Consider the following 9,292-nt stretch of genomic DNA (forward strand, 5'->3'; position numbering starts at 1 on the left):
ATATATAGGGGGGGGGGGGCTTAAATTCATTTCCGATAGAAATGATTACTATATTTGTAATCAGCATAAAAAAAAGGAATCGAGTGGTATATTCACTTTATGCATAAGTCAATAATATGATTTGGTAGAACGTTACCAAAATAAAATTTCCCTCATCCCCCTAATGTGCAAATATATACCCTGAATTGGTATATATAGGGGTAGGGGTGAAATTCATTTTTGACAAAAATGATTTTTACATTTGGAAAGAGCATAAAAAAAGACATTGAGTGGTATGTTTACTTTATTTGTAAGTCAATAATATGAATAATGAAACATTTATTCATACCTCAACCTCTTCTCCCTCTAGAGGGTCCTGATCTTTGATAACCTTTAAAAATCTGTGTGTTATAAAAGTGAAACCTTGCAAAATATATCTTCTGCTTAAATAAAGTACAACAAAATTGTTTTCAACTTCACAACTGTGCTCAATCCCAATTTATAAGGTTTTAAAGATATGCAAATACATTTCCTAAATTTTGAGGAAAAAACTTTAATATGGCTTAAAATTCTGCTCAAATAACAGGAATTGCATTTTCATATATGCCAATTATATTTTCATATATGCCAATTCAGGGTTAGGTTAGGTTGTAGAAATATATACCCTGAATTGGCATATATAGGGGGGGGGGCTGAAATTCATTTCCGATAGAAATGATCACTATATGTGTAATCAGCATAAGAAAGGTATTGAGTGGTATATTCACTTTATGCATAAGTCAATAATATGATTTGGTAGAACGTTACTGAAATAAAATTTCCCTCACCCCCCTAAAGTGCAAATATATACCCTGAATTGGTATATATATAGGGGTAGGGTTGAAATTCATTTCTGACAAAAATTATTATTACATTTGGAAAGAGCATCAACAAAGACATTGAGTGGTTTGTTTATTTTATTTTTAAGTCAATAATATGAATAATGAAACATTTATTAATACCTCAACCTCTTCTCCCTCTAAAGGGTCCTGATTTTTGATAACCTTTAAAAATCTGTGTGTTATAAAAGTGAAACATTGCAAAATATATCTTATGCTTAAATAAAGTACAACAAAATTGTTTTCAACTTCACAACTGTGCTCAATCCCAATTTATAAGGTTTTAAAGATATGCAAATACATTTCCTAAATTTTGAGGAAAAAACTTTAATATGGCTTAAAATTCTGCTCAAATAACAGGAATTGCATTTTCAGAACTAAAGCCAGAGAAACAGAAACTGATAAATGAAAATTAAGGCAAATTTTAGGACCCTCTAGAGGGAGAAGGAGTAGAGGTAGGTACTTCAAAATACCTTCCTGGGACATACTTTAGTCTATAGATCCACCCCTAGAAATTTCATTTTCCTAACCTAATCCCTTTCCAAGATTGGCAAAAGTAGCTAAAGTAGAATTTTAACTTATAAAATTATGGATAAAATTCTAGTTTAGAGGCTTCTTGCTATCTTGGAAAGTAGTTTATTCAGGTGAATAAAATTCTCAGGAATGTATCCGTGCCATAATGATCTTGTGGGAAGACATTTTGAAACATCTACCTCCAGTCCTTCTCCCTCCTTAGGGGACTAACCTTTGAAAATCTTTGACAGTCTATGTTATGAAGTGAACCTTAAAAATAGATCTTCTGCTCAAATGAGGCCCAAGAAAAGTGTTCAAAGACCTATACCATTGCTCAATCTCATTTTATAAGGTTTAAAAATATCTAAATCTACATCTTAAATTTAGGAAAAATCTTGGATTTAGCTTAAAATTCTCCTGAAATAACAAGAATTTTATTTTTCAAAAAAGAAAAGTCAATTAGAAAGAAGGTAAATTTTTTGCTGTTCTTAGCTATACATACCAATTCAGGGTATATATTTGCACATTAAGGGGGGTGGGGTAAAGTTTATTTCTGATGCAACTGAGAGGTAGGTTTAAACCCCCCCCCCCCACTAATGTGCAAATATATACCCTGAATTGGTATATATAGGGGTGGGAGTAAAATTCATTTGCTGTAAAAGATATTATTATATTTGGAAAGAGCATAAAAAAAGGCATAAAAAATCACTTTATTCAAAAGTCAATAATATGAACACCAACAAATTTACCAAAAAGAGATTAAAAACTTAAAATTAGAGTAAAATTTAATAGAGCAACAAAAATTTTTAGTGTTAGAGGACCAATACTGTTTAATAGGCCAAGAGAAAGGACAGTCCAGGTAGCTACCATAGACTCATTAAAAGCAAGAGTTGACAAAATAGGTCAAAGTTGACTGGAACCTCTATTAGGACTAAACATCAACTGAAGTTTTCACACTACCACTAGCAAGAAATCTACAGGAGTTCATTGCCATCTTATTGTGCTGGCAATTATGATTCAAGTTAAAACATTTTCAGTCAGAACTTGTACAGGTCTGCACCTTAGAAATAAGAAAAGTGTTGACAATGTAGCTTGACAATATCTTTCCAGGGTGCATTTTGGTCTGGACTAATTCCTGAGGGTTTTATTGCATAATGCAACTACTTTCCAAGATAGAAAGAAGCCCCTAAACTAGAATTTTAACAAATTCCAAAAACTACTTAAAAAATTCTAGAATGCCTATATCTTCCTAAAAGCACATCACTTTGCTTTACCCTAGCCTCCCTACCCCTAAGGTAAAAATATATAGCCTAGTTATATATACTCTCTGAATTTTCCAGCTGCTTGTTGTTATCAATGTTGCTTGTTTGTCATTTAGTTCCTTTGAAAAAAAGAGTCAATCTGTGAAAATTCATAGTGTACTGGATATGAACACTGGCTTGAAGCATATTAAGACTTACCTGCATTTTCATGTCTTTTAATTGACTGATTTCGGAAATTTTAGTATCATGGAAAACATCATTTATCCAACTGTCATAGTTTGAAACACAGTGTTTTTTGTTTAATTTTCATCATGTGTCATAATTAACTAAAACCCTTGGATGTACTTTATTTCCTTTTCTACATGTCCTACTTTATTTATGGCCAAAAGTTTCTGTCCAGAAAAACTCTTCCTCAAGCAAGTGGTCACAGGATTCAGTTAAGATGGCATAATTCTTGAGGTGTAGCTGAATAATATACAGATTAAAATTTCAGTTTTTTCCTCAAACATGGGTCTTTGCATGCAGTTGGGTAAAGGCATTTTTGTAGCACTCTTTAGAAGCATATTGTCTCCAAAAATGAAAATTTAGGACTGGTGGTTCAAGTTTAAGCCACAAATCTGAAATATACATTGATTTTTTCTTTAGACTTATTTTATTTACAAAAATCAAATTCCTTGATACTTACTTTTCAGTTATGAGATTAATAGTCCAGTTACTGAAGCTAGAAACTAGACCAAAATTTCTTAGTTCAAACCTTGAGTCTCCTGAAATTTGTATATTTTGGGGTAAATTGGCCTAGTTCTTCTTACTTTTTTCTGTCAGTTCTTTGTCTGTGTATAGGATATTATAAAAAAAATTTTGAGTTTTCTTTTCTAAATATTATTCCTTGGGCTAGCAATACCTGAAACAAAAGTTGAGCAGAAATAAGTAGATTGCAATTTTTCTTCTGTAAGATAAGGTAATTCTGGTTACTGTTTAGACTTATTTTATTTACAAAGAAATCAAATTCCTTGATGCTTACAGTTGAATTATGAGATTAGCAGTCCAGTTTCTGAAACTAGAAACTAGACTGCAATTTTCAAATTCAAACCTTGAGTCTCCTGACATTTGGATATTTTGGGGCAAAGTGGCCTAGTCTTTCTTACTTTTAGTCTCTGCCAGTTCTTTATATCTTTTTGTGTCTGTGTACAGGATATTATATAGCATTTTTTAGCTTTTTTTTAAAATTATTATTCCTTGGGCTAGCAATATCCTAACTAAAAGCCCAGCAAAACAAGTAGACTGACATTTATCTTCTATAAGAAAGGGTAGGCCTGTTTACTATTTTTTTGCATTGTGCCTGCAACTTTTTTTTTTTCAAATGAAATCTGCCTGGTTCAAATTGCATTTTTTTTTTTTTAAGTGCAGCATGGTGGTACCTAATAGACAGGCTAAGGTGGAAATTTTCAAATAATAAACACATACATAAATTCGCATCCCTATATATTAGCCCTTAAACTGTGAGATAAAAACATTTTCTTCTTTTTTATGGGTGTATTTTAATCAATTTTGTGGTACCCTAAGTATTATGTTATAGGGCTAACTGTAGGGGTATGTTCTATATACTTGGAATTTGAAGTCTTTTGACTATTTCTTTGAATTCCCAAAGGAATATTGAGATCATATTGAAAGTATCAAGATCATATCAAAGTTATCAATATCATATTGAGGTATTGATATAATATAAAAAATATTGATATCATACTGAATGTATCAACATCATTTCGAAATATTGAATCATACTAAAAATATCAAGACCATATTGAAAGTTGTTGTTGTTGTCTGTTTGATGCACTCCTGGACAGGCTGCCCATTGTGCATTTCTCCTTGATTTCATCAGAGCATTTAGGGGTGAAAGGTGTTCCACACCAAAATTCAGGTGTCCAGCTGTCATTCTGTCATGAACAAGGGTCAAATAGTTTAAATTGCCATATGGTTTTTGTCACTGTGGTTAGAGAGGGATTTTGAAGAGTCTCAAGGCAAAATCCATTAAGTTAATGGCAAGCTATATTCAACTCTGTCTAATGATGTCACATTTGAGCCTCCATATTTACAATTCAAACACAACTGGCTGATATTGCAATTTAAACTGATGAGCTTGGCTTGCAATATATACACATACTCATACATATACATACCACTAATTTACATGTAGAATATTGAAATAATATTAGTGTATACAATTATTAATACATATTACAGCACTAAATGTAACTTAGTTTCACAATAAAACGGCCTAATACTCCTACAGACTTTTTCCTAGCCCATGGTGGTGCTGGTGCATGGCCCAGGATACTTCTGAGCATGAATGCACCAAAATATTTTAGGCAAGCTTTTTTCAGTGGGAATCTTTGTGTCTCATATTTTTTATAATGCATTAAAATATGCCTAACATCCTCTTCTACATTGCAGACTTCACATAATGGAGAATCTACTGACTTCCATTTAAATAAAACACTCCAAATTCAAGCATGGCCTGTTCTGAGCCTGAGTATACTGACAGTTGGTATTCAGACTTTATTGTGGTAACATCATAGTTTTTTTCGGATATAATCTTACCCAAGCTGTGAAATTTCCCTGTGGACTTTCATTTTGGATTTATTTTTATAAGCGGATTACCGTTTTGCAGACTATTTCAAATTCCCTTGGGACAGTAATTTGTAGTTGAATATCTATGCAATAATTGAATAGAGATGGGTGCTAGTAACTAGTTTAGACTTGAACTTATTTACTACTTAAATGGATGAATGTGGTATAAATTGAATATATTCATGATTATGATGGAGCTTGTACATTCTGCGCTGCTAAACTTTGTGTAGTTGAACTTTCATGAAGGAGTTGATACTGAAATTATTGCCAAACATGCGGATGACTTTTTTGATGAAAAGTCTATTATGATAGCTAAAACTGACCTATGGTCTCGAGCGAACGTGGGCCTCGACGGCAAGGTGATCTAGCTAATTACCGTCACATAAAGGATATAATTGAGACCTTTCAGAAATGCGAGTCTGATGATTTTGTTTTGCCTTCTTACGTGATTATTTTGCCTACCAAGGTTCATGTCATTCCAGCCGTTGCACATTCAAGCCTCGCATCAAGGCTTCTAAACATTGACTCCGAACTCAAGCAAATCCGTGAGAAAATTGTGTCTTATGATCTAAATTTCCCTCCTCTTAGTGACCCCAGGCCCCAGCCAATCACTGATAATCATATAGTTATTGTCATTTTAAAAGTTCCATCTCACCTTATTAATCCTGCAAAACGCCGTGAAGTGATTGACTTTATACCTGGTCATGAATGTATTCATAGCATAAAGCCCTCAAGTGATAAATTGGTGGTGCAGATCGATCAGACTGCTGCTAAGGACTTTTGCGATTCTGTTCCCTCTATTATGAGCAACTGTGACCTCAAAGTAAATGAAACAAAATATATAGGTATTGTGAAAGGTTTATCAAATGTCTGCAAAACGAATTGGCAATTCTTTTGCTGCTAAAGTGTTTTTTGAAAATGCAATTGCTCTTGCTAATGCACTGAAGCTTGGCGTGAAAGTTGGTTATGAGATTTTCCGTGTTCTTGAGTTCCAGCGTCCACCGAGGTGCTGCTATAATTGCCAATCACCTAATCACCTGAAGTCGTCTTGTAATAACCCTAAACATTGCTCCCGCTGTGCACAAGAGCATGAATCGTCCCGCAAGTCCCCATGCCAGACTACCCCTAAATTTGCTAATCGTCATGGCAATCATGTTTCATTTTCTCTAAAATGCCGAATCCTTCGTAATGCAGTAGCTAAGCGTTCTAGTCACCTAAGAAAATGATTATTAAAATCGAATTTTCTATATGCTCATTGAACATTAAAGGAACGAAGGATAAGGATGATTCTTTGAACCAGAAATTATCTAATTTCGACATTTTGTTTCTACAAGAACATCTTTTGCCTTTGGTGAGTTTGAACTCCCTTCGCAGGAGTAAAGAACACTTGGTTTTCACTAGAAGTGCCCAAAAAACTTCTGGGAGACCTTCAGGCGGGCTGGCCTGCGTATTAAAACATAAACTACTCCCGCTATCCCCTGTGTGTTATCGTGAATGTGGTTATTTCATTGCAATCTGTCTTGGTAACATAGTTCTTATTAATGTATACCTCCCTTGCGACCAAAGATCATTTTCCTCTCTAACAAAGTATGCTAAAGCATGTGCATCGCTAAAGACCCTTCTTATTAGTGTTGAGAGTAATAGACTGGATTGGATCCTCTTAGGCGATATGAACTGTGATATAAACTCTACCTCAACACGGACTGATTTATTTTTGGATTCGCTACCTACTGGCTATTGGGTTTCGGATAAAGATTCATCCCATTCATACATACAGAATAGCGGTTCAATGTCTGATATTGATCACTGTGTTGTTTCTTCTGGTGTTTCTATTAGTGATATTCACATTGACCAGGATGAACGTGATTATGACCATCTGCCCCTTTCAGCCACTGTCACCATCAATACGACTCGGGCTGAACAGAACTTATGTACTAATTACAAAAAGTGGATAACCAAAAGAGACTGGAATAAAGCGGACTGACCTCTATATCTATCAACCCTTGTTCTTCTTTTGTCTACGATTAAATTTCAGTTTTATTTACTCAATAACAGTGTTATATCCTCACATGCTCAATTTTAGCTCAATATATATTACATCTAGAATGGTCTCTGACTGAAAAAAGCTTGAGAAGTGGCTGTTCCACTTTGTAGTTTAAGCTTAAGAATAGAGGCTCAATATGGAAATCTGACCCTGATTTAAAAATTGTGAAAAATCGTGCAAAATTGTGGCTTAGAATTTGGGTAGCGTGCGGCCGCCCTTTAAGGGGTCACCTTTTTTACATTAAACAGATGCTGGTCGGATCCCTAATGTCTCTTGGATTAATCATTATAATAAAATTTTTAATATTATGAGTTATATAGTTCACTCTCAGTTTGCTAGCCTCTGTTCTTTTCATCACCTACGAAAATTTACCTAGGTCATGTGCCACCTAATTCCGCTGACTGTTTGATTCGTTGTGTTAAGAACTTAAAATCTAAATCATGTGATATTGATGGTATTAGGCTAGTGTTTTTAACCTTCATATTGATTCGAAAGAATTGATTTATCATTTGCAGTTATTATTCCAAGTCCAAGTCTTTGGTGCCTGATTCTTTTTTGTGCGGGAGTGTCACTTCGATTCTTAAACGTGGGAAAGATCCGACTAATTGCGCATCATATAGACCTATTACGGTAGCCTGTTCGCTGAGCAAAGTTTTAGAATATGTCCTGCTTCCTGAAATTCTTCCAAATGTTGATTATGTGTCCAATCAATTTGGGTTTAAACCAAACATAGGATGCCAACATGCGCATCGAATTCTTACTTCTTTTTTAATTCAAGCACAAAAAGATGGATCTGAAGTTCATTTATGTGCGTTAGATATTTCAAAAGCTTTTGACTCGGTTTATCACAGCCAATTACGGTATTCTCTTACCCAGCTTGGAGTGAATTCATCTGTTATATGTGTCCTTCGTTTTTGGTATGCAAATTCATATGTTCGACTTCGGTCAGGAGAGATCTTTTTTGGTAATATTCCAATTCGGTCTGGACTTTGGCAGGGAGGGGTTCTGTCACCATACCTTTTTAATGCTTGTTTCCCTGTGCTTTCTCGTATCTTTCCGTCGTGTTTTACGGGTCTAACTAATTTATTTTATATTGCTTATGCAGATGATTTATTACTTATTAGCCGTTCAAAATTCACCCTAGCTAAGTCTACCCAGTTTGTTTCTAAGCTTTTGGAAAAAATTGGCCTCGTGCTTAATGCTGAAAAATGTGAATATTTAGTTTTCAATGCTAAAAACCCCATGTAGTGATTTGAGTTGTAGTTCTTTTTCAGTTAAGCTGGCTCCTGCGTTGCGTTGGATCGGGATTAGTATCTGCTCTTCTATTTCAGCTATCCGTGCTAGTGCACTTGCAGATATTAAGAATAAGCTTAAAGCAGGTTATGCTAAAATTGTCCCAAATCGCGGCCGACATTCTCGTAAGGTAGTGGTTAAAACTCTATTCAACATACTGGGACCAGTCCATTCTTTTTGTATTAAGTTTGTAACAATTTTTTAATACCAGTGATATGCAGCATATTAGAGTTTTGTATTTTCGCTATTGTAAATATCTTTTGTATTTGCCTCGTTGGTATAGAAACCGTAAGATTATTCGAATGTTAATGCAACTGATATATTGACGTCATATAATAAGTTGGACTCCAAGTTAAAAGATGAGGCCTGCGGTTGGGTCCTTTTCATCCTCTTGTGCGATTGTTTTGATTTGCATTTTTAGTTCTTTATATTGATATTGTTTTGCATGTGTTTTGTTTTGTATGTCTTTACTTTTTATTTTCTTTTGTTACTCCACTTTTTTATAACTGTTAGTGGGTCAAAAATAAATTATTATAGCCAGGTGTCTGTCTGGGTGGCATCGATCAGGAGTTGGGGTACCATAATCATACAGATCAAGGATCTGGTTCTGAGACCTTTGACCAAAAACCTCTTTCTTCTTCTCCTAAAAAGATATAATCTCCTAGATATATATCTCCTTATATCTTTTTATAACG

This window comes from Artemia sp. Qi Xiang Cuo, chromosome 10, assembly GCF_049724085.1.
Source record: "Artemia sp. Qi Xiang Cuo chromosome 10, ASM4972408v1, whole genome shotgun sequence".
Lineage (NCBI taxonomy): Eukaryota > Metazoa > Arthropoda > Branchiopoda > Anostraca > Artemiidae > Artemia > Artemia sp. Qi Xiang Cuo.